The 23380-nt window shown below is 42.7% G+C and overlaps 1 long non-coding RNA gene across 2 annotated transcripts in view; it reads left to right on the forward strand.

Moving 5' to 3' along the window:
- The first annotated feature begins 222 nt into the window (after positions 1-222).
- The window catches only part of LOC103461895 (uncharacterized), a 34992-nt gene continuing 11834 nt past the window's right edge, over positions 223-23380 (forward strand). Inside the window, exon 1 of one of the 2 annotated variants that reach the window (XR_014086699.1) lies at positions 223-2104. This is a non-coding gene — a long non-coding RNA (uncharacterized LOC103461895). The remainder of the gene's footprint in view (positions 2105-23380) is intronic. The other variant, XR_014086700.1, reaches the window with a different exon arrangement.

A 23380-nucleotide genomic window follows, 5' to 3' on the forward strand; every position in this document is an offset into this window, starting at 1 on the left:
ACAAAAAAAGGAAAACATACCTGTTAAAAATGGTCAGTTGGGGGATTGGAGCTCTGCAGATGAGACACAAGTCAGCAAAAAGATACAAAGTGCACACAGGAAGCTAAATGTCAAAACTATACAACATTTAGCAAGAAGTTTTATTTGGCTTTCTGGTTCCAGCAGAAACGGTTTGAGTCCAACCTGCTGAGTCATTCACATCCCTATCAAAGAGCTGTGGAGATTAGCAGAGAGAGACAAAGCTACCAGAAAGGAAAGGTCTTCCTTCTGCAGCCCTGCAGAGTCAGACTGCGCTCAGGCAATTACTGTAATGCTGCAGGGACATGTATCACTGCGCATCCCTCATATTGATAGTAGAAAATAACAGATGTAGTCAACATGCTGCACACTCATCCACTCCGCCCACACATATGCATCTCAGTTACTCCATTATCAACAAAGTGAAGAAACGCTCCCAAGCTAACGCCACTTGTTGGAACATTAAAGGAAATGTTCACACTTTTATTAATAGTTTTGTGGATAAACAAAGTCTGTTGGGTAACTCCCGTCTTTCCGACCACACCTCGTTTCTGCAGCATTGCTTCCTGCGGTTTCTCATTTATGGAGCCACATTCCCAGAAACTGTACAAACATGCAGGCAGGTGAGCTGAAAAAACAATTGTTGTCATTAAATTTAATGTCGAGTATCTTTCCAGGCAGGAAGCAGTTTGAATGTGAGCAGAAGATGCAGCGGTCCACGCTTAAATTAATGTAGGAGAGGATGTCATTTATAGTCATACTGTGAGCAACCCAACCCCACACACACACACACACATAGTCTCAGCCATCCGACCACTATCTCTGTTGGTGTTCACGTTTCCCCTGGAGTGTTTGCTTCCGGAACTCAATTATGCCGTACGAGCAAATTAGCCACCATTAGCAAGCCACCAACGTGCATCACCGGGGGAGGAGAGTGAGGCCTTTATCTCATCTTCTGGCCTGTTTTCCTGCACACCAAAACACTGATTAGCTTATATTTCACACTAATGCAAAAACGATTGCCTTAAATCTCCACACTCTTATTACTATCCAGAGTTATCTGCACACATTACATGGGTTACATCATTCTGTGTTTCTCACCTTCAGCTGGGCTGGGTCTCCTTGTGTGATCGTTTGTCGCTACATTTCAGGAGTGGGGGAGTGTGAAAGATGCCGTGGACTGCAGGCTGCAGCTCTCACAAAGTAAACAGTTATTTTCAAACAAGGTCCCCAGGAATCACACAAATGAAGCTGTTTATTTCATCTTTCTGCCACCTTCTGACGCGTTAATTACATGTGCAAACAGCATGTGGCTGCTAAACTTTTCTCCGGACATGTAGCAGTGGATCTGCATGCTGCTGGATTCTCCTGATTGTTTTACAGCCACGGCTTCTTCTGTTCGGGTCACTGAGCAGCTCGCCTCATAGCCGACTCATACTTTCCTCCTCCTGATGCGTTTGTTGATTTGATCAAATCAAGACTTTGCCTGAATTAATGCCACATAATTTATACCATTTAATCATAAAACCAAAAGTCCGGATGCTTAGCAGGATATGGCTACATGATGGAGGGACGTTTTCTCCATTGCTGCTCATTATTCCTCGTCTGTAACACAATATTTGCGTGTTGACCTTTTGAACGTGACGTCACGCCCTGCAGAGCTCCGCCCACTCCGCCATGACGGACAAAAACAACCAATACCTCATCTGTAAGCTACTTCACTTCTGTTTAATTAGAAATTAAACAGAGATTAAACGTTTTCTCCATTGCTGCTCATTATTCCTCGTTCGCAACACAATATTTGCGTGTTGACCTTTTGAACGTGACGTCACGCCCTGCAGAGCTCCGCCCACTTCCGCCATGACGGACAAAAACAACCAATGCCTCCTCTGAAGTTGGTCTAAAACCAGACATCTGTAAGCTACTATCACTTCTGTTTAATTTCACTTTAGAAATGGCGACAGGTTGCTGCACAAAACAGACAAGGTTGCAAACCAAACCTGCCATTTGATTGTTTAACTTCTCCTGAGGAAAGATGCGGCTGATTTCAGCAGCCAATCATGACGACTGTTACACTTTTTACAAGGTAAGAAAACTAACATTCATATACTTTATCAGTAAACATGATTAGAAACATGTCAAATATCGCATTAAGGAGAAGTGACGCGTCTCTGATCATTGGTAACCATGGAGACAGTGCAGCACCGTCATGTAGCCTAGCATGTATGGGGAAAAAAACCTGTTAGCATCTGGTCGTTTGTACGTTTGTAAGGTTTCTCTGGTGAAACGGGAAACTGATTGTGAAATGGTGAAATAAACCATGTGGCGTGAATTCAGGCAAAGTCGGTCATTTGATCAACATTTTCATGTAACGGTAAAATACTGCAAGTACACTTTCAGAGATTCATAAACTTTAAATTCTCATGAACATTTAACACTGGAGCTGGAAGAAAATTTTAAATATCCAAAGTAAAACGACAGAAACGACAAATGAAATGAATTATTTAGTTTCAGCAAACAATGGTGGCTAGTTGAGACCAAAACACCAAACTGAAGAGTTTTATCATCCAGTTCCTGGTAGAAAGAGAAAAACTATAAACTGTCCAAATGGAAATCATTGAGTTCGTTGAAGTTTATCATGTGATTAACTGAGTTATTGCTAATTGCGGCAGGCCGGGTTATAACTTCCTGTTGTTTGGGACGTTGTTGGAATCCAAGTCCATCCATCTTGAATTATAATGTTCTTTAAAACCACACAGGACCAGCGAGAGGTAGAAAGGCATCAAACAATGATGTAAAAACAATAACTAAGACACACATAACAGGGTTAACAACCTGCCGTGTCCTTTGTGTTTCATGCGTTTGGTTTTTATCTTGTCTGATCTCTGAATAAATTGCGTCTTTGCGAAGTTGCTGTGCCAGTCCCCATTATAACATGGCTCTCCCTGTTACACCAGACTTTAATGGCAAAATATCCCTCTGGAGAAAAATTCAGCCTCATTATTTAGAAACGGGAAGCCATTAAGGCTTTGTGGAGGAGAACAGAACAAAAGCAACATGTTCATTTTGGCTTACTTTTGACTCCAATGTGAAACTGGCACATCTCGCTTTGTTGTGCCTTCATGAAAGGAGTTTTCATCACTTTGTTGTTTTTATTTTCATTGTATTTGCAATTTTAATGAAGATGTGGTAGAGAAAGCATAGCACTGTGTTTACAGGGTTATGAAACAGAACGTGCTAATATAACACATATCCTATATATTGTGAAGACTAATTAATTTGTGTAATTGCACTGATCACATCTGTGTTAGTCATCTTAATTACACAGTTCTTGGAAACAAACGGCATTTATGCAACATTTGAAAGATGGTTAAACCTTTTTCACAACGCCTTTTTGCATTTTTGTCTTTATACACCAGAGCGAAGCGGAGGCCCAGAAATTTACTCAACCAGGAGAAACTTATGTCAGCATATGTTTAAAAGGCAGTCATCCAGAAATTACTCAAGATTGAAAAGTATTTAGTAAAACAGCGACTCAAAACTTCAACCGTCTAATGTTTAAAAATTACATCATCAGACAAAAGTTATGTGGGATTTTGGTCATTTTAACAACCAAAATGACAATAATTCCTGTAGATCACACGATTACAATATAACATGATGAAGCAAAAGAAACATTTTTTAAAGTTTTGTTCGATATAAAACTTCAGAAACTTTAACAGAAGCTGCAGGTCTGTGTCTGTGTCCGGTGTGTTTTGGTTAAAACATGTTTGTTCTTCATTCAGCAGGAAGAAAATCCAGAAATTTTACTCAAAAATATTCTTACAAATACAATGTTTCTCCAAAATGTTACCTGATTATATGGAGCTGAATAAATGTAACCAGTTATGGTGGACACAACGCGACAGGAAGTCAGAGCTTTTATTTTGACATTATTGCATATACATTGTATTTATTTTATATATATATTTTAGTTACTCTTTAACGGTTTTTCTGAATAACTCAAACCCACTCTCTCTCTCTCTCTCTCTCTCTCTGTCGGCTGCGTTACACACACACTCGTTGCCATAGCAACAGATGATCTGTCAAGAGTTGTGTGTGTGACGCCTTTTTATTTTCTATCCATCCATCCATTTTCTTACACCCTTGTCCCTCAGTGGGGTCGGGAGGGTTGCTGGTTCCTCTCCAGCTAGCGTACCAGGTGAGAGGCGGGGTCACCTGGACAGGTCGCCAGTCTGTCGCAGGGCAACACAGAGACACACAACCATGCACACACACACTCACACCTAGGGACAATTTAGACAGACCAATTAACCTAACAGTCATGTTTTTGGACTGTGGGAGGAAACCGGACTACTTGGAGAAAACCCACCATGCACAGGGAGAACATGGAGACTCCATGCAGAAAGACCGGGGCCGGGAATCGAACCCAGAACCTTCTTGCTGCAAGGCAACAGCTCTACCAACTGCGCCACTGTGCAGCCCTTTTTATTTTCTAACTAAACCCAAACATTGAATTCCACAGCACATCTACATGTCAAGCTAGCATGACCTGCTTCTCTCTCCCTCGGTACTTTTTTCGTCGTTAAAACTTTTCCTGATGGTGTTATTTAGTTTTCGTAAAGCACTGCATCCTTTTTCTTTGAAATATCATGCGTACTTTTAAGATTGAGCGCGTTACGTTGATAACATAACAGCCGAAACCGATGCTAGTCATCGCTAGCCAGCAGCTTTTAGGCCTCCAGCAGGCAGACGGGGACGTGACGCCCCCGTGTCCGTAGCTCAAACCACCTGGATGAAAAACCTGCAGTGCTTCATGTTAAAATGTAAACAAACAGTTTAAATAAAGCCTTTAGTCCAGTTGTTCCCTCTGACTAGATGATCTGAGGTCAACAATGTCCAAACCAGACCAAGCCGGGCTTCAAAGGTGAGAACTAAGATCTTCAGTAGTAACATGAATATGGAGCCAATATAAAAACACCAGAACAGAAGTCATGTTTCGTTTAAAAGCCTCACTGCAGCGTTTTGGACTGACTGAAGTCTCTTAATGTCTGACTGGGAGCTCGTTAAAAAGCTCTTCCACAAACCCAGAAAAGAGGAGACAACGTGTGACTAATCGCCTCCATCTCCGTAGTTTGGAGACATTCCTCAGCTAAAGGAAGCAGTTATTAATCTTTTTTTTATTATTATTTATCTCCAGGGAAAAATCGGAGTCCAAACCCACAGCAAGGTTTCTGAGAGGCGAAGAAACCTGCTGGAAACGAGAACAGCGTCCGTCAGGAGCCATGATCAGTTTGTGATTCGTTCCAGTTAAACTGTTTTTATTAAACCTCGACTTCATCTGCTAGTGACTCCAATTCAAAAAGTCCAGCTTTCCTAAATAAGTCGTAAAAATCACCGGGATTTTATGGAGATCAGTGACCGTGTCTACAAATACTTCTAAAAATTTTTTAAAAATGCCAACTTTAACTGTTTAAAGACCAACTATAAGGAGGCTCAATTCGTTGAAATATTAAAATATATAAAGTAATTTTATTAATGAATAACTAAAATTGACTAGACCCAAAAAACTTAAAAAAATAAAAGTTCATGAAATATGTAAAATAGCTCTACAAAATAAAAGTGGTACAAGCTAAATTATTAAATAAACTAAACCCATTAAAATAGTTGTTTTATATGTTGAACAGAATTAGTTTTTTCTTTTGGAGGTGATATCAGTGACATGTTTTTGTGGTTGTCTCTTCTTGAATGTTTGTGATGATCAATAATTCAGTCGATTTGTTTGGTGATTGTGCTGCGGTTCTTCCTCTCTGCTCTGAGTCAAACCAACCTGTTCCCCTCCCGGCCTGTGGGGGCGCTGCACCAAGAACCACTGAAGGAAACAACACGGAAACCTCTGAAGACACTGAGCGCAACAAAACTGGAGTTGCGGTTGGAAGATTTCTCCTTAGTTTTTGGTTAAAGACCACGAGCCATTTCCCCCGCTAGAGCTAGCCTAGAGTGTTTGTTTTGGTTGTATTTACCCAGAATGCCCTGCGCTGTAGCCCACTTCCTTCTTTGGTTCGGTTGGTATTCACACATACATTCGAACCGAACCAGAGTTCACTTCCACTGAACTGAGACTGAGGCTCGTAGACGGACCGGAGTCCGATTAGCATTCACACGTCCCAAACCGAACCGGATTTTCTGGACAAGCGGACTGGAGCTGGATTAGAGCGGATTAAACGCGTCTGGTGTTATTTTATCGGTAAACTGGAAACATCCTGGCAGTGGAACTGAACTCCAAAGCCGTAGCTGGAACCGCAGTTAATTTCCAAACGGTCTGACAGGAAGTGGTTTGTCACCCTGAAGACGGTTCAGGTCTCCACCGCGAGGAAGACGTGTCGCGTTTGACGGTTTCCCGGGTGTTTCTGAGAAACGACCCGTTCTCGGAGGCCATCTTGTCCCTCGGCTTCTCAAACTCTCTTTTTTTTAATTTTCTGAATTAGGATGTAAGTGCTGACTCGTACCTCTGAGCCGCTGACCTGCGCTGCATTCATGAGGCGTTCAGCTTCAAATGTGCTGTTTAACAGTTGCCTGCTTTGCAGCCTAATGAGCTGCGCCTCTGGAATATCAAATCAATACTGAAAGGCATCATCGGGCGAAGTGAAATAATTGGATGTTTGAAGGCCTCCTGCATTGTGACTGTACAACTTGACAGTATTTATATTAATTTTGATGGATTGAGCTTTAATTAAAAGGGGAATATGCGTCAGGCAGCCATTAGCTCTCTGAAAAGAACAAGTCCTTAAGTTTTAAAAACCCGGTTACGTCCGAATCAAGACGTCATCAGCCGGTAACCTGGTGGTGTTTGTGTTTTCAGAGGCCAAGTGAGGTTCAGATCAAACACAAACATCTGTGGATGCAGCATCCATCATTCCCGTGGATCAATGTTGACGTTTATTCAGCAGTGGGAGCCGACAGTATCGTCACAACAAGACGAGGGAAGCTGATGAAAACGAACAGCAACGGCCTTCGGTTGAGAGTTAAGCTTTCGTAGAGAAAAGCATCTGGATGTAAATCGGTGGGACTGTGATGCACTTCACTGACTCACACGTCCTTCATGACTTCATAATTGCATTTTTCAGTTGTTTACGTCCAGATTTGCCGCGTCGGACTTCTGGTGCAGAATTATGACACGTTTCTCACGTCTGCTGCGTAAAAGTTGGGTTAAGATGGCCGTTCAGACTGCAGGCGCTTTGACGACTATCAGACATGGAAGTGGCTCAAAGTGGATTCCTTTGGAGTGAAAAGATCAGCATTTGGTGGTTCAGACTGATTTAGATCAGATTCAGCTGCTGTGACTTTGCCGTCGAGTAAAACACTTAATTGGGGTCAGAGTTCAAACCCAGACCCTTCCTGCTACCAACCGCTCTGCCGTTTAGCCTCAGACTTTACATTTGCTGTGTTTTTCGCAGGATTTCCAGATATTCTATTTCTAAGACATGAACCATTTTACAAATATTTACCAAAGCAAAGACGAACTGTGATGTAAACAGACTGGACTCGGTAGAAGCAGCAGAGGAAGACGCATCAGCAGCTTTCAGAGATCGAGACCGAACCTCTGATTGGCGTCGTTCTTCAGTTTGTGTTCAACTTCCTCCCCTTCTCTCTCTAACCAGCCGGTAACGTCTAGCTGCCTGGAGACCCTCATGCAAAGTCTGATTCATTACATTTCTGCATTTCTTCAGACGAGATGAAGCTGTCAAAGCTGAAAATCCTCCTTATTCCTCCTCCACGCTCAGTCTGAACCAATCAGACGCGTCTGTCGGCGGTCAGCAGGAGCTCTGCTTTGATCAAGTGTCACGCCGGATGATAGGCGCTGCTCTATGAAAATGGAAAGAAAATTCAATTATCCTCAGCTTTGTTGTTGCATATTAATTATGGTACAAAGTGGAAGCAGCGGCGGCGGATGGTGTGACGATGGATTTAAATAGATTACAGGGCGACTGGGTGAGTGTGTTAAGAGCTGAGCGAGTGTGTTTGTTCGCTTGTTAAGTGTCGCTTTTACACATATTTGTTTAGCCGAATTGGGGATGTGGTGTCGACGCTTAATGGAGATGAATGAGCGCCGAGGCTTTCAGTGGCCGGGTTCTGCTGGAGGCAGCGGGGGCACTGCGGTCATCCGGAGACCGGTTCTGACCCAACATGACCGGTTCTGACCCAACATGACCGGTTCTGGCCCAACATGAGGGGTTCTGGCCCAACATGACCGGTTCTGACCTAACATGACCGGTTCTGGTCCAACATGACCGGTTCTGGTCCAACATGAGTGGTTCTGGTTCAACATGAGTGGTTCTGGTTCAACATGACCGGTTCTGGTCCAACATGAGTGGTTTTGGTCCAACATGACCGGTTCTGGTCCAACATGAGTGGTTCAGGTCCAACATGAGTGGTTCTGGTCCAACATGACCGGTTCTGATCCAACATGAGTGGTTTTGGTCCAACATGACCGGTTCTGGCCCAACATGACCAGTTCTGATCCACCATGACCGGTTCTGGTCCAGCATGACCGGTTCTGACCCACCTGACCGGTTCTGGTCCAGCATGACCGGTTCTGACCCACCTCAGCAGGATTTGCTCGGTTCAAACACTCGCTGGCTGAAACCAGATGCTCACAAGCACCAAATAAACAAACATCCGACACGACCAGTGAGAGAAATCGATCAAATGCTGCTGAACTTTGACTCAGAAACTGAAACAAAGTTGTTTTAAAGCATTAATTTTGATTAATTGCATAGATTGTCACGTGTTAAAAATTTTGACTCAATTATTCAGTTTTTTAAAATTATAAACTCCTAAGCCGGAACCTTTGTTTTGTGTTTCCGGTACGCCAATAAATCTGACGCACCATGTACATCCACCATCACCAAAGGACAATGAAGCTTCGTCTCTTATTTTTATTAAATACTGTTACTGTAATTAATCACTTTTTTTTCTCTCTTTATACACAAATCTCCCAAGCCGGAACCTTTGTTTTGTGTTTCCGGTACGCCTGTAAATCTGATGCACAAGCTACATACAGCGGAGGACGACGAAGCCGCTTCTCGTGGCTCACTGGGGGTTAATTTCTGCTTCTAAACGTGATCTGATTGGACGCTGGAAAAGACTGTTGTGTTCAAGTTGTGCTAAAAGGAGTTAGCTTATTAGCAAAGCTATGCTAGGCTAAAATAGCATGTAATGCTAACATGTAGCAGTTAGCCGGTTCTACGAATTATCAGGTTAATGAAACACTTTAAAACTGAAAAGGTACCAATCTGATGGTTGAGTAACAGATTAAAAACAATAAATTTATTTGTTGAGTTCATATTTCTGTTCAACAATTTAGCAGCAAAAAGAGTTTTTAATTGAAAATGTTGCTTATTTTTTATTTTGATTGTTTTTTGATTAAAATGTAATTAATCAATTACAGATCCTGGTATTAAATAAATTAAAAATTTTACTCAAGTCTCCTAAAAAGATTGTTCCTGCTCTAAAAATCCTTTTTGCCTTGTAATTGTGTGTAATAACTCATGACGCCTCACACAGGAAGTGCTTTTGACTTTTATTCATACGGACCATCTGAGCGCCATCTCATGTTTATCAGCGTAATTTTCTGAGAACTCCCTGTTCTGCCCGGAAGCTCAAACCCTTTTAATACTGACACACTTTGATGCATCACTAATAATGTCTGCAACACAGGGTATTAATAATTAATTGTAGTTTCTGTTAAGTGGTGAAGCGTTACTGAAATGACAATATCTGGAGCTTCAGGATTGGAGGAATCATCTCTGAATGTTTGAATCGTCGCTTCTCGTCCGTCGACCTCCAGAATCTGGAAGATGATTTCAACAGGAGGGAAATGAATCCAGGCATGAAAACTAAAACACAAACAGTTCATCAATCATTAGATCTTCAAATCTCCTGTATTTACTTCATGTTGACGCAACCAGTTGCTCTTTTGTAGTCACAGATTTGCACATCCTGGCTAATCCGCTAACAGTGGAGCTAACTGTCTGTTTTTGCTAGCTTTGAAACACGTTGCTTCCTCTGAATTAATTTTCCAGATAAATTTTAAAGCACTAATTAATTTAGCTGTTTTGTAAACTTTTATTTGAGTAAAGTTTGACATCTGTGTTTAAGTTTTGCTTGAATCCTTCAAGTAGTTTGACGTTTGTCTCTATTTATGAAACAAAACATTGTACTTTAGCATTAGCTTCTGCTGAATTCCGTGTTGCTGTGGCGCTTTAGCATTAGCGGAACTATTGTTTCTGTTTAGCGTTTTTGTATTAGCTTCTGCCAAGCTAATTTTTACCTTTCGCTGTTGCTAACTTTGAAAACGATTAGCACACGTAGCTTCCTGCTAAATAAACTTTTCCAGATAAACTCTAAAGCTCCGTTTTATTTTGCCGTTTTCTTTGGGTTTTTCCATGACGTCTCAGAATCACGCCGTGGGTTTGACGTGCAAGAAAAGCAGTGGCACGAAAAAATGTAATGCTTAATTTATTGTATGACAGAACAGTACAGTTTCTCCATTTCTCTCCCTAAATTAGTTCAATGGAAGCGTTGATATCAAAGTTCTGTGCAGAACCGAGTTTAAATTCATGAATCGGGCTTGAAACGGTCCGATGGTTCCCATCCATCCACAGTGATGTGCTGTGTGTCCCTGAGTATTTACTTTTCAACCCGAAGCCTTTTATTAGCAGCGCACAAATCAATATTTGCCTCTGTTCCCTCCCTCTCCTGCAGATTTCCAGACAAGTTTAGACTTGGGTGATATCACAGATGAAACAAAGTCACTTGAAAGTAATTCAGACTGAGCCGCAGGCGACCAAACTCCCTGACAGCTCTGCTTTGTGAAGCAGAGGAGCTGTTTTTTCCCTCCCCGCACTGACCTTTGTCGGGTTTTTGCAGCGTCGGAGTAAGCAGTCATCTGCAGAGTTCTGAACTTTCATTAGCTGGATGCTTTTACATCCCGAGGCCAAAGAGTCACCGCGGTTCATCTTAACAAGACAAGACTAATGTCGGCTGTAATTAGCAACCAGAAACGGTTGCAGCAATCAGAGGATCTCCCGGTTTGTTTGAGGCCGCAGTTTGATTGATTGAAGTTTTAGCTTTCAAACAACCGTGGTGCAAATCAAAACGTCAGCCACATTGACGAATGTCTTGCTTCCCGGTGTTGGCGGACAGGTTACACACACTCGCTGGAATGTGCAACCCGAGCGGCTTCATCTCGAAGACAAACATCCTGAAGGCGGCGTTGCCTCGGGCCGCGGCGGCGGCGGGGGGGTCGGCTCTGCGGCTCCTCAGTCTCCTGAAAGTCTCAGTCGTGTGCCAGGAGTGAACGGCGTGTCTGTCATCGGCCGTTATCCTCCGTGTTTCAGGTGATTGCGGAGACTTTGCTGATCGTGTTTTAGTTTCATCCAAACAAGCTCCAGGTTCGCGATGGCGGCGGCGGCGGCTTGCTTCTCGTCTCCAAGCTGCTCCGTTTGATTTATTATCTCGATCGTTCCAAGGCATCAACATGTGACGCTCGGCTTTCAATGGGAGGTTAACTCCACAATTAACCTTGGCGCCTGTGGAATTAACAGGAATGCTTGCATAATTCCCTTCCCATGGAAGCTCAGCTGGAAGTACAGCAGAGGCAAAATGGCTCCTATTGGAGGGACAGTTTTAGGTCATTATGGATTATTTTGGTATTTTACATCTTTTGGTACATAAAATTTAAATGTTGTGTAATTTACATTGTTCTAAATTTTATTTAGTATGATTCAAGCAGACATTTCACGATGCAACATGGAAGTTTTTGCAAGAAATGTTTTAAATTGGCATTTTTTTGTTCTATGAAATTTCTGAAAAACGGTTTATTTTGGAAAAGTTTAAGATTACTTCCTTTAGTGGATTAGGTGCTAAAGTGATCCAGGATCAGCAACAAACTTTGAGAAATGTTTATTTCACATTTCAAAACAATGTAGCAGAAATATTGTTGTGATGTTATACATTAATAAGTTACCAGATGGACGTCGCCATGTTTGTGCTGCAATGCATCATGGGTAGCCGAAGTATGCTAGGTGCTGCAGCGCTAGCTCCGTCCGGCTGTAGCAGCAAGTCACACTCAGACCTTTCAGTTTAAACCGGAGTGAAATAGAAATATAAAATAATGCCTAAATGATGAGGAAGACAAATGGATGGAGAGAATCGTCTTGAAAAGCTGCTGAATGATTCGCTACAAACATTTCAAGATGCTAGCTCCAGATCAGAAGGTCAGCGATACCTGGATAAACACAGAGACGTAGAAATGACCGAATATTTACAACAAAACGCCTCATAAAAGCTTTTTATTGCTCTACTTTCCTCCATGAAGGAACTTGGTGGTAAATCGTAATATTTAACAGGCGTGAGTTTATCTGTAAAGGTGTTGAAAGGTAATGTGGGTCAAACCGGTTTGGGTTCTCCGATTGAAATCACATGGTGTTTGGACCAAGATTTCTAATTCAATTTGAAATCCAATTATGGGAATGGTAATGAAATTTCCAAACGGGGGAAAGTGGTAATCTGCTCATTGAGGTGTTTAATTACAACGAGGTTTGCTCCTCTCAGATCCGTCACACCTCCGGATTCGCTGGACTCGAGTTTGATCGTCGGAGTTCGTCAGAAAGACGGCGGCACTTTGCTACATTTATTTATTTTTAATCACATGACCTCAATCTGGACTAAACTTCACAGCTTGGTTCCTGTTCAGGACATAATTCAACGAATAAAGTCAGAGAAAGATAAATGTGTTTGTAAATAAACTGCTGAAGTATTTATCTTTTCATGTTGAGCCCAGTTATGAACATTCCTCCGTTTAAACTGAACTGGGTTATCAATTATTCTACTCATTTACTAATACTGACCTAATTGTTTGGTGTAAGTGGATCAGAACAGTTGCTGCTCTAATTAGGATCGTCAGCCGTGAGAAAATGAGTTTATGAAAAACAGTAAATAATAATTTCATCATTACTGGATGGATAAAACCAATTAAACGCCAGTGTTACGGATTAGAATGTGGTAAAAATAATAAATTAAACTTTATTAGGTCTGTTTGCACACGGTGAGTCAGAACAAAAGGAAAACACAGACAATAAACGAGGGGTGTCCAACCTGTGGCTCAGGGGCCAATTTTGGTCCTCAGTTATTTTCAGGGTCCAACAACTGAAATTCATAAACCAACCAAAATCACAGCTTTTCCTAATTGAACTTAAATAATTACGTGGAATCTGTTGTTTTTGTTCAGTTCTTTGATTTGTTGTTATAGTAAACTTTATTTGAGAAACATTTATTTCACATGTAACAACAATACAGCACAATCCTGTAGACTACTTGGGTTTTAATGAGCTGAATTAAAACATTGTGTCACGGATGGCGCCATGTCATTTACGCTGCAATGAATCCTGGGTAGATTACATATGCTATGAAGCTAGCTGTGTCCAGTGTGTTCTGGCCTTTAAATTAGAACCAGAACGAGTTGAAATAATAATAAATACAGAAAGGACCAGGAAATGGATGGAATGGAGAGAGCCGGCCAAAAAGCTGCTGCTGGTGGCAGGAAACGCTAACCAGGAAGTAGAGCGTCTGCCACAAGAAGCTCCAGTTCCTGCTGCTTACGGCTAGCATCACTATCAAAACATTTTCTCAAATATATTACAATAGTTTGTTGCAGACATTTTACCTCAAAGTAATGATCAATCAATCAAATGTTATTTGTATAGCACATTTCAGCAGCAAGGCATTTCAAAGTGCTTTACATAATTAAAATAAAAACAGCATGTGGCAGTGAATAAACAGAAAGACAAAGAGAATTTCATTTTATTTTTAAAGAAAAAAAAAGGTTGGAAAAGATAAAAACATTAAAACCCGCACCCCTTGTAGGACTTCAGTTAAACGTCTCACACCTCAGAGTTTTAGTTAAAACGCCATTTAACAAGGATTCTCACACCACAGAGTTTTAGCTAAGATGTCATTTAACAAAGATTCTCACACCTCAGAGTTTTAGCTAAGATGTCATTTAACAAGGATTCTCACACCACAGAGTTTTAGTTAAAATGTCATTTAACAAGGATTCTCGCACCTCAGAGTTTTCGTTAAGATGTAATTTAACAAAGATTCTCACACCCCTAGATATAGATTTGTTTAACTGGGACGTTTTCCGGGGGGCTTTACATACAGTGTGAAAGAGAAATAAAAAGAAGTTAATAACTAGATGAAAATTAAGACATCAAAACCCGCACTCTAAACCTAATTTAGCCATAAGCAACTCTGATGTTAGCTCCTGCTAATGATGTTAGCTCCTGCTAATGATGTTAGCTCCTGCTAATGATGTTAGCTCCTGCTAATGATGTTAGCTCCATTAGCAGTAGATCTCAAGCCGATCATGTTAGTTTGTTTCAGCAGATTTCTTGTGTTTAACGTCATGAAAACGTTGACTTTAAAAGTCTCAATCCAGGCGTTTCTTCAAGTAAAATCGTTTTCAGTACCACAACCACAACTTTTAGGTTGCAAAGTATTTAGGCCAAAATGTTGAACTAGTTGGAGATCCCTACTTAAAAAAACTTTAGAACCTGGAACTGGAACGTTTCTTAATTTTGGGAAATATTTATTCCTCCCTCTCATCGGAAAGGTTGGCTGGAGATCGGCACCAGCCCCCTGCCGACCCCGTTAGGGTGTAAGGGAATGGATGGATGGATTTATTCCTCAGAACGGCCACATGGTCCAAAAGTTAGAAACTGAGGTAAATAAGTAGAAGTAGATGAATTTGTAAGACCAACCAGCCGAGGGTTACGGCTGCAGATTCATGGTAAGGAACCAACTTTGGCTGGTCTTCCTCGGCTCTGGCCGTAAATCCACGTCGTCGTAGCTCGGCTCGACGGTTCTGGACAGTCTCTTCACCTTTCACCAACACATGGCTGTTCTCAAACACGTCGTCACAGCTGGAAACATTCAGCTTGGTGTTTCTCCAAGTGTCAAATATTTAACTTTTGGCCCCACATCCTTGGGAATTCGTCCAGCTCTTGTTGAAGTGAAACTGAAATTAGCCGTAAACTGAAGGCGTGTGGCTGTGATTAAATTCATATTCGGTATATTCTCCTGTCGTTTTCCTTGCTGATCTCTGTGATCCCCATGTGGTTTTGTTCTCATGCCGCTTTGAGTCTTTCTGTCTCCCTCCAGCTTTGTCCCGATCGGCCGCCCCGCCTGTAACTCGCTGTACGCGGCCTCGTTTGCGTCTCTGTCGCCCGGTTCACGATAAAAGCCGTCCTTCAGGGTCTCTGCACCTCGACCCGGCTCTCTTCAAACATCTCCAAGGTTGGTCACTGGAAAACAGAAAACATCCCAGATGAGGCACCACTGAGTGCTGTTGGAGAGTTACGGATAATAAGAAAGACGTGTGGGAGAAGATGCGAGTAAAATTAAGCTTCTAAAGATTAAAAACAAAAACAAGCAATGAGATATAATATTGGGCATGAAAAACAGTTTTTAAAAAGTTGAGTTGGGATTTAAAGATGTTTTTCCACCTGAAGCTTCGGTGGAGTCGGATCGATTGGGAGCAAAGTTCTCACTTTTGTTCCCACCAGCTGCCTGTCTCTCCGTCTCTCTGCTCTCCGTCAAACCAACCCAACCCTTTGAAAACCTGTTCCCCTCCTGGCCTGTGGGGGCGCTGCACCAAGATCCACTGAAGGAAACTCTGAGTGCAGCTTCCGTCTTCACAACTTCCTCTTTAACAAAATGGAGTCGCATCAGATTTTAGCGGTTCTAGGACGACGTGTCATTTCTCCCGCTGATGCTAACATGTTTGTTTTGGTTGTATTTACCCAGAATGCTTTGCACTGTAGTCCAGTCTCTGTATTTGGAGCGGTCTCTCCAGTCCTCTTGGCGCGCCAGAGTTGAGCCGAACCGAGACCGAGGTCTGTAGACGGGCCAGACATCCACATCTCACCAACCGAACCGAACCGGACTTTGTAGAAAAACGGATTCAAGTTTTCTGAGTTCAGCAGAACATCGCTGCTCGTTTTGCTGCCTGTTGTTGCACGACTTTCCATCACCAGGAAAACAGTTTGGGCAAATCCAGGACTTTCTCATGACACCAACTCCAACCTGTCCATCCGCACCAATATTTTTCTTCTTGTCTTGTTGAAACTGGGTGACAGTTTCAGTGACATCCTGTTGCTTTTCACAAATCATGACAGTTTCTGCTGAGCAGGGGGAAATGTCCACCCGGCGAGGAATCGCAGTGTTTCCTGGAAAACAATGACTGTCGGCTGAAAGACGAAGGAAATGATGAAATAAACTCAAAAGAAAATTAATTCGGCCAACCATGACTCTACTAATCATCGTCTTCACTAGAGAGCAATCAATGTTTGTTGCTCAGATTCCCTCCATGATGTAAATTCATGGTAACATTACAGTTTTCCCTGCATTGTTTTGTTTCTTGGAAGTCTTTACAGAACGTGAATCACGGCCGGTCCAGTCCCAGAACCCTTCTGTTTATCACAATGCATGCCAACCGATAACTCAGCCGGCGCCGCCCACTCTCTATTTTTTTTTCACGAGTTGATGAAATGTAAATGCTGCTGTCTTCTCTTTAAAAATATCTTGGAGAGGACGGTGACCATGAGCGACGCCGAGCAATTGAAGAGGAAACGAGATCCAGAAACGGTGCAGCTGCCATCATGTGCGGGAAAATATCAGGTTTTAACAACATTAGTTCAGTTATTTTTAACTTTTTCATTGTCCTTCATTTTGTCGGCCTGTTGGAGATGAAGCATTCACCTCAGTTCTGCTGAAAATAAACGGTTATATAACTGATCTTCTACATAAACAGCCAAGCCAAAAATCCTTCTTTATTACTGACATTTCCACTGTTTCCCCTTCGCTCAGATTATGGGTCTTGGATAGCAATTTCTTTCACCGCTCCAATAAGTAATTTCATCTGGGCTGCTAAATTCCCCCAACAACGCCTTTAAAAAGTATACACTCCTCTTCGTCTGTTCCCCATATTGTCAGGTTTCAGCCACATACTTCGCTTCAATTTATTAGGACTTTATGTGACTTTGTGTTCGACCCCCGTGAGTCAGAGCAGCTTTGCAACCGAAGCTCCACGTCAAGCTGGATGGAAGAACATCCACTGCCAAGTGATGCCTAACTATCCACCTTTAGACCTTTTTCTCACTTTTAACCCCGTGCAGTCGCTGCCCGCCACGGGGAGTAAGTGCATGTGACGCATTAATAAGGCTTCGTAACAACACGGACGCATACCGAGTTTTCATTTCAACTCTGTTGGACAGCACGGACTTCAAACTTTATAAAAGTGGTGTTTTTATATTGGCTTTGTGGTTATTTACTTCAAAATAAAGCCAGAAATATGATCGATCATTTCCGCCTTATTTTGTGGGGTCTAAATGTACCACATTTCGTAACAACCAATTAAAATGTGTTGACGGTCTGTTGCTAGGTAGAACAGAGACACGCGGAGAGAGACGAGGGGGGGGGATTGGGATACGACAAGAGACTAGGGTGCAGCGATGCTGTGGATTTTACTAAGAGTGTTTCGATGGGTTTTTCAGACTATAAGCGTGTTAGTTAGAGTTCGTGGTGTGTGCAGGGGTAGTAGTAGTTTTGCTAGCTATCGCTGCATGGCTTCATAGCGAGCGCTGACGAACTGAGAAGAGAGACTGGGACGGCCATTTAGACCTCGTCTTGAAAGGGTTTTAACCTGCGTTCACACCGGCCCCGTTTAGTCCAGTTTAATCCAACTCCGGTCCGTTTGTCCTGAAAATCCGGTTCGTTCAGGGAGGCGTGAACTGAGATCTGATGTGAACCAAAAAAACGAACTCTGATCCGCCTGAAAACTTTGGTCTCAGTTCAGAACAAACCTCTGGTTTGGTTCGAATGCATATGTGAATGCCAGGTGGACCTGGAGACGGTTCCAAAACTAGGAAGTGGACTACAGCGCAGGGAATTCTGGGTAAATGCAATCAAACCAAATGCACTAGGCTAACGCTAGCAGGAGAAAATCAAAAGAGAAATCTTCCAAAATCACTCAAACCATTTTGTTTTCCGTTTGGTGAGGAAGGAAGTTGCTCTCAGTGTCTTCAGAGGTTTTTGTGTTGTTTTCTCCAGTGGATCTTGGTGCAGCGCCCCCACAGGTGAGGAGGGGAACAGGTTGGTTTGGCTCAGAGCAGAGAGAAGCAGAACCACAAACGTTTTACTTTTGCTCCCCAATCAAACTGCACCCACCAGACAATCAGGTGGGAAAACATCTCAAATCCAGACCATAATATTCCTTATCCAATCAGAGAAAGCAAACACTTCTTAATGCGCCTGAAATAAAATCCTGTTTTTCCTGTTTAGCTGGTTTTTCGCTAATGAAACCCAAATATGTGTTTAAGATCCGACTCGCTGCTTGTTGCTGTTTTGTTCTGAACAGAAATTCAACAATCAGAGACGATGATTCATATCCTGTTCATGCCTCTAGAATAAAAACAATCATTGCAGGCTAATGACACAAAATGACTGTTCTGGGGTTTGTCAGTTTAATAAAGTAAACATGTTACCTAACATTTGCATTTGGGTTATGACTCCACCAGCTTCACACGCCAAGAAGCTGAAGCTGTTTTTCCATTGATGGTTTTTCTGCACATTTCAATGTTTCACAACAGAAAAGTTTGATACATTCGAAATAACTTCCTCAGTTTTGCTAAAATGTTGACTACAGTTGGGTCCAGCTTGTCTTTGGCTTTTCCAGAAAATGGGAGCATTTTCAACCTGAACTTCCTGTTTTTAGTAGAGTGTCTTTTTTTTTAACGACATTTTAAAAGTTTGCTCAAATTTGCCTGACAGAAGAAACAGCTGGAGAGTTTTTCCCCCTTTCTTCTTTGCAAAACGGCACAAACTCTGTGTGACTGGAGTTTGAGGACAGAAACATCAGATTTAAACTCTTCTGGCTGATTTTCAGGTCAGTCCTGTCAGTTTGGACCGGCGGCCATCTTTTATTGGGATTGTTTTCAACCATTATGCATATTCCTGTCGCAATAAATCAATTAATCACACGATAAATTATTAAAATAAGCTCCACTTGCTTTCTACCAAAACCCGAATGGTAAAAGTTTTCAGTCCAGTGTTTTGGTCTCAACTTGCTCCGTTTTTGAAGGATAATTTTGCTTACAGAGACTAAAACATTCATCTTATTTGTTGTTTCTGTTGGTTTTTGGTTTTTTTTTTTAAAGGATTTTCAGTTGTATTGTTAAATGTTCATTAGAATTTAAAGTTTATTGAATGCCATTTACCATTATCACTGGAAAACCAGTGTTCTGGTCCAGCTTCTAGTGAAAATATCTCAGTAAACTTGAAATAAGACGAAACTTACTTAGTTTCAGGTAAACAATTCCTTATTATTGATTAACAGGTTCTTGTTCTATTGGCAGATAAATTAACTCATAACTTCTCATTAGTTACATAATCTGCCAATGAAACTAGAACCTTTTCATCCGTATTAATTGACGTAAAACCGAACGTAGGGATTTGAGTTTTCTGCGTTTCTTCAGGATCGTGTGTCCGCTGGGTCTCCGTGTCGTCCGGTCCACCCTGGGTTGATCCCAGCCGTGTTTTTATACCCACCTCCGGTTCTCTGTCCGGTCCTCGTCTGACTCCTGACCAGATGCTACCAGCTTTGCTAACCTGACTGCCTGGATTTCTTTTGTTCCTCTGACTTGCCGTTGAATCCGTGAACCTCGACTATCTTGCAGAGAAGCTAGTTGCAAGTTAGTTTGTCTTTTTTCCAACTGTGCTATGATATTTGAGATAGAAACTAGGCCCAAAATACTTGGTCTGGTTTTGCATTTTCCAGTGAAATGGCCTCAAAACAGTAATATTGCGATTAAATCCAGTTACATTGTTTTTAGCTGTTGCTGCAGGATTAATTATGGGCCACTTTGTGCTGCTTCGCCGTCTCACCGCTACTGATTTCATGAACTGCAGCTGCTGAGAAGCGTCGGGTATTTCCAGGAGATGATCTGTTTTTATTAACATGAGGGGAAGACGCTGGTTGGGAAGGAGAAGCGGGGAGCCGGCGGTTTGAAGCCGGTGGGCGGAGACCCTGTGATGAGCCTCGGATCAAACATCAAGCTCGGGTCGGGAACAGAATCATTTGCTCCTTTGTTTCCGTTTGTGTTTCCTGGCTCGGCTGCAGCCGGCTGCTTTGATCGCTGCCTCAGAGGCTGTAATGCTGCAAAGCGCTGCATGCGTCAGATTACCGAGGAAGGGCTGCAGGGGCGTTCCCCGCCTCGCCCCCCCGCGGAGGCAGCCGCCACAAAAAAAGATCTGGATCTCCGCAGCCATTGATCCGGATCCTTATTTTTAGGTTTCACTTTGGCTTTAAGGCATCATGGAGTCCAAAAGAGACGAAACGGTGGCAAAGTCTTAAGGTTTTTGTGGAATAAAAAGTCTAAATTAAACGTATTTCTTTTCCGAACATTCAGAAAAATGAATGAATGAATGTTCAACCTCCTGTTACTCATTTGAAAAGTTTGGTTTTTTTTTACAGTTGATTCTGGACGTTGTGCAGGTGTAAAGGTTTTCGCTCTGACTTTTGCTGTTCTGATGCGTAACCACGGCAACGAGGCGTCATTTTTTTTTACAGCTCCACAGCTGATTAGCATCTGAAACGCTTGAATGACGCCTGACCTACGACCCCAAGTTCAAGTTCAGCTGAAGAGGAGGAGGAAGTTCAAACCGTCTCTTCCGTTATCCATAATTGGTAAAAAACCGAATCCGTCCACTCCAACGTCTTTCTAACCAGAGATATGAAGAGGAGCAGCAAAAGCAAATGAGGTGGATTAGCAGAGCTCCGACATCTTACTGCGAAATATCGTCTCTGCTTTCTGGACACTGAGGTGTTGGCATGTCCTAATAGAAATATGACCGTCTTCAGTCAGAGGCCTCTTCAGATTAGCTGCATGACTGACTGCTACAGAACATCCTTCTTCCCCACAGCATCACAGTTCCCACATTTGCCCTCCCTTCGGGACGATTTCTGATCTGAATTGAATTAACTTGAAATTACAGCTGGGCAGAGAGTTAAAAGATTTAACGTTTCGTTGCTCGGTTTACTTCCGTCCTCCACACCGAGGAGGAGCTGCGGGTTTGAAGGCTGTGGTTTCCAGTTCGGCCGTTTTGTGGTTGTTTGGTGATTTCGGATGTTGAGCTTCTGTTCGCTTGGAGACGTTACGCCGAGTGACGTTACCTTCAAGACTCTGACGGAGGCTGGAAGAACAGGCTGAGCCTCTGCGGCGCTCAACCTGATCGAAATGCTGATTTTTTTATTTTTTTTTTAGTTTGGCTCTGCAGGTAGACAGAGAAGATGGTCGCATGAGCCAGGCAGCTCTGCTCTGCGTAAAGGGTGTCTGAAGATGCTGTCATAGCTGCATGGTTGACTTTATTGAATCAAGACCGCAGCTGGTTTCAGGCCAAGGGAATAATAACCTGGATTTGTTTGACCTCGAGCCGATTGAAGCCTGTGGTTTGTGTCTGGTGAGACCCAGAGAGAACGAGGCTCATCCTCTCACCACCAGTCTGATGAAAGGGTGTTGGTGCAGAAATCAGGGTTTCCCTCAGTGTATCCTCAGCCTGGCGGGCCACCAGGCTTAGCATTCCCTATCTATTTTAAATAATTTTGTTAATATACATCAGTAATGGTGATATTTAGAGCAGAGTTTTGGAAACCCGACTGCTTCTACAGCAGTTTATCTCCAAACCTGAGGCCAGAGGAGGGGCAGGCCTCTCCTCTGACCGTTTATAAAACGTTTATAAAACGTTTTATAAACGTTTTATAGTAACGTTTATAAAAACACATAAAAACGACACCAGGTTTATCAGGATCAACCTTTATCGTTATTGTACAGAAGCACAACAAAATTAGTGTCCTACACATTTGTTAAACGTGTCACTGCTACGCTATAGCTAGTTCAGACTAATGGAGCCTGTTGGGAATGCTAATGCTAGTTAGCGTAGCCACTTATGATGGCGGATAAATGGGTTGTTTCTCTGCCATTAGCACATTAAGCAGCTCCTACACGAGGGTGATTCTCAGCGCTAAGCCCCGCCTCCTGGCTCTGATTGGTTGTTTTTGTGCATGTCTTCAGAGACCAACAGCAGCTCAGAGAGGAGAAGATCGATCCGTTCACATAGCTTTAGCAATTATGGAGAATAATTTTCTTTCTAAAAGTTGGATTGATTCTCGCGCTGCGTATTTTAAAATGGCTTCATTTCTGCCTGGTTCTTGTTTTGAGGTGCATTACCTCCTAAAATGGCTCCTCCAGTCGATCAGGCTTGTACTTCAGATGAGCGTTGGAGCTAAAAACGAGCCCAGCATCATTTGACCATGACTCTGGGATGCTGCTTTAATGAGCCCGACGTTTGGGGCTCCGCTGAATATTCTCCACACGAACCTTTTTAGAAAAGTCTTTGTTGCACAGTCTGGACCCAATTTCCCTTCTCTCTCTCTAAATAAAAAAAAAGAGTCGTTATCAGTGCTCATTTGAGGCAAACTGTTGAAGGAACAAACTGTCCCGACCCATTACCACGCAGGACTCCATCAAACTTCCAAATTACAGCAAAATTACGGCTTTAAGGAGAGTTTCGCCGCCCATTAAGCCAACCTGTGGACAGATTGTGCCATCAGAACTCCGAGTCATTTGTGAGAGCTACATTTAATTCGACTTCATAATTACTCTCACTTCCTGTCCCCAGTGGCCAGCCAAATTAAAGAGGGGGCCGAATTAACTCTGCCTAACCAATTAGCCGAGCGGGCCGCTCAAGCAAATGACATGACACGTCTGCGGCTGCTGCGCCGCTGCCGGAAACCCCGAGGTCTGCGGCGGCGTCCCTCCCTCGCAGATGAGATGATTTAAAAAGCATTTCGGAGGCCGGGCCAACTGGAGTTTTAATTACTTTAAGGGGTCTGGAGGATGATGTAGCTTCTCCGCCCTCCGGGGCCACAATTGAATTTAGTTCAATTGACCTGTAGCAGAAGATTTAAACAAGCCGACGATAAAAGGAGCTACCTGCAGAGAGACGAGCCTCACATGCACCGAGCAGAAACAACCAGGCGTTGGGTTAAGCACCAGCTGGATGGCCTTATTTCTTTTTTTATGTCCCCCTCCCGCCCCCGGCTGCCTGAGGCCAGAGGAAAATGGTTCCTGGATTGTTTCCTACTGGTGTGAAATTCATTGTAAATGGTTTAAAATTGTAATGGTCTCATGCCGGGGAGTCGGTAAAGCTGCAGGTCACATTTTATTCACACAGAGAGAGA

Source organism: Poecilia reticulata, chromosome 2 (genome assembly GCF_904066995.2).
Source record: "Poecilia reticulata chromosome 2, P_reticulata-male-v2, whole genome shotgun sequence".
Lineage (NCBI taxonomy): Eukaryota > Metazoa > Chordata > Actinopteri > Cyprinodontiformes > Poeciliidae > Poecilia > Poecilia reticulata.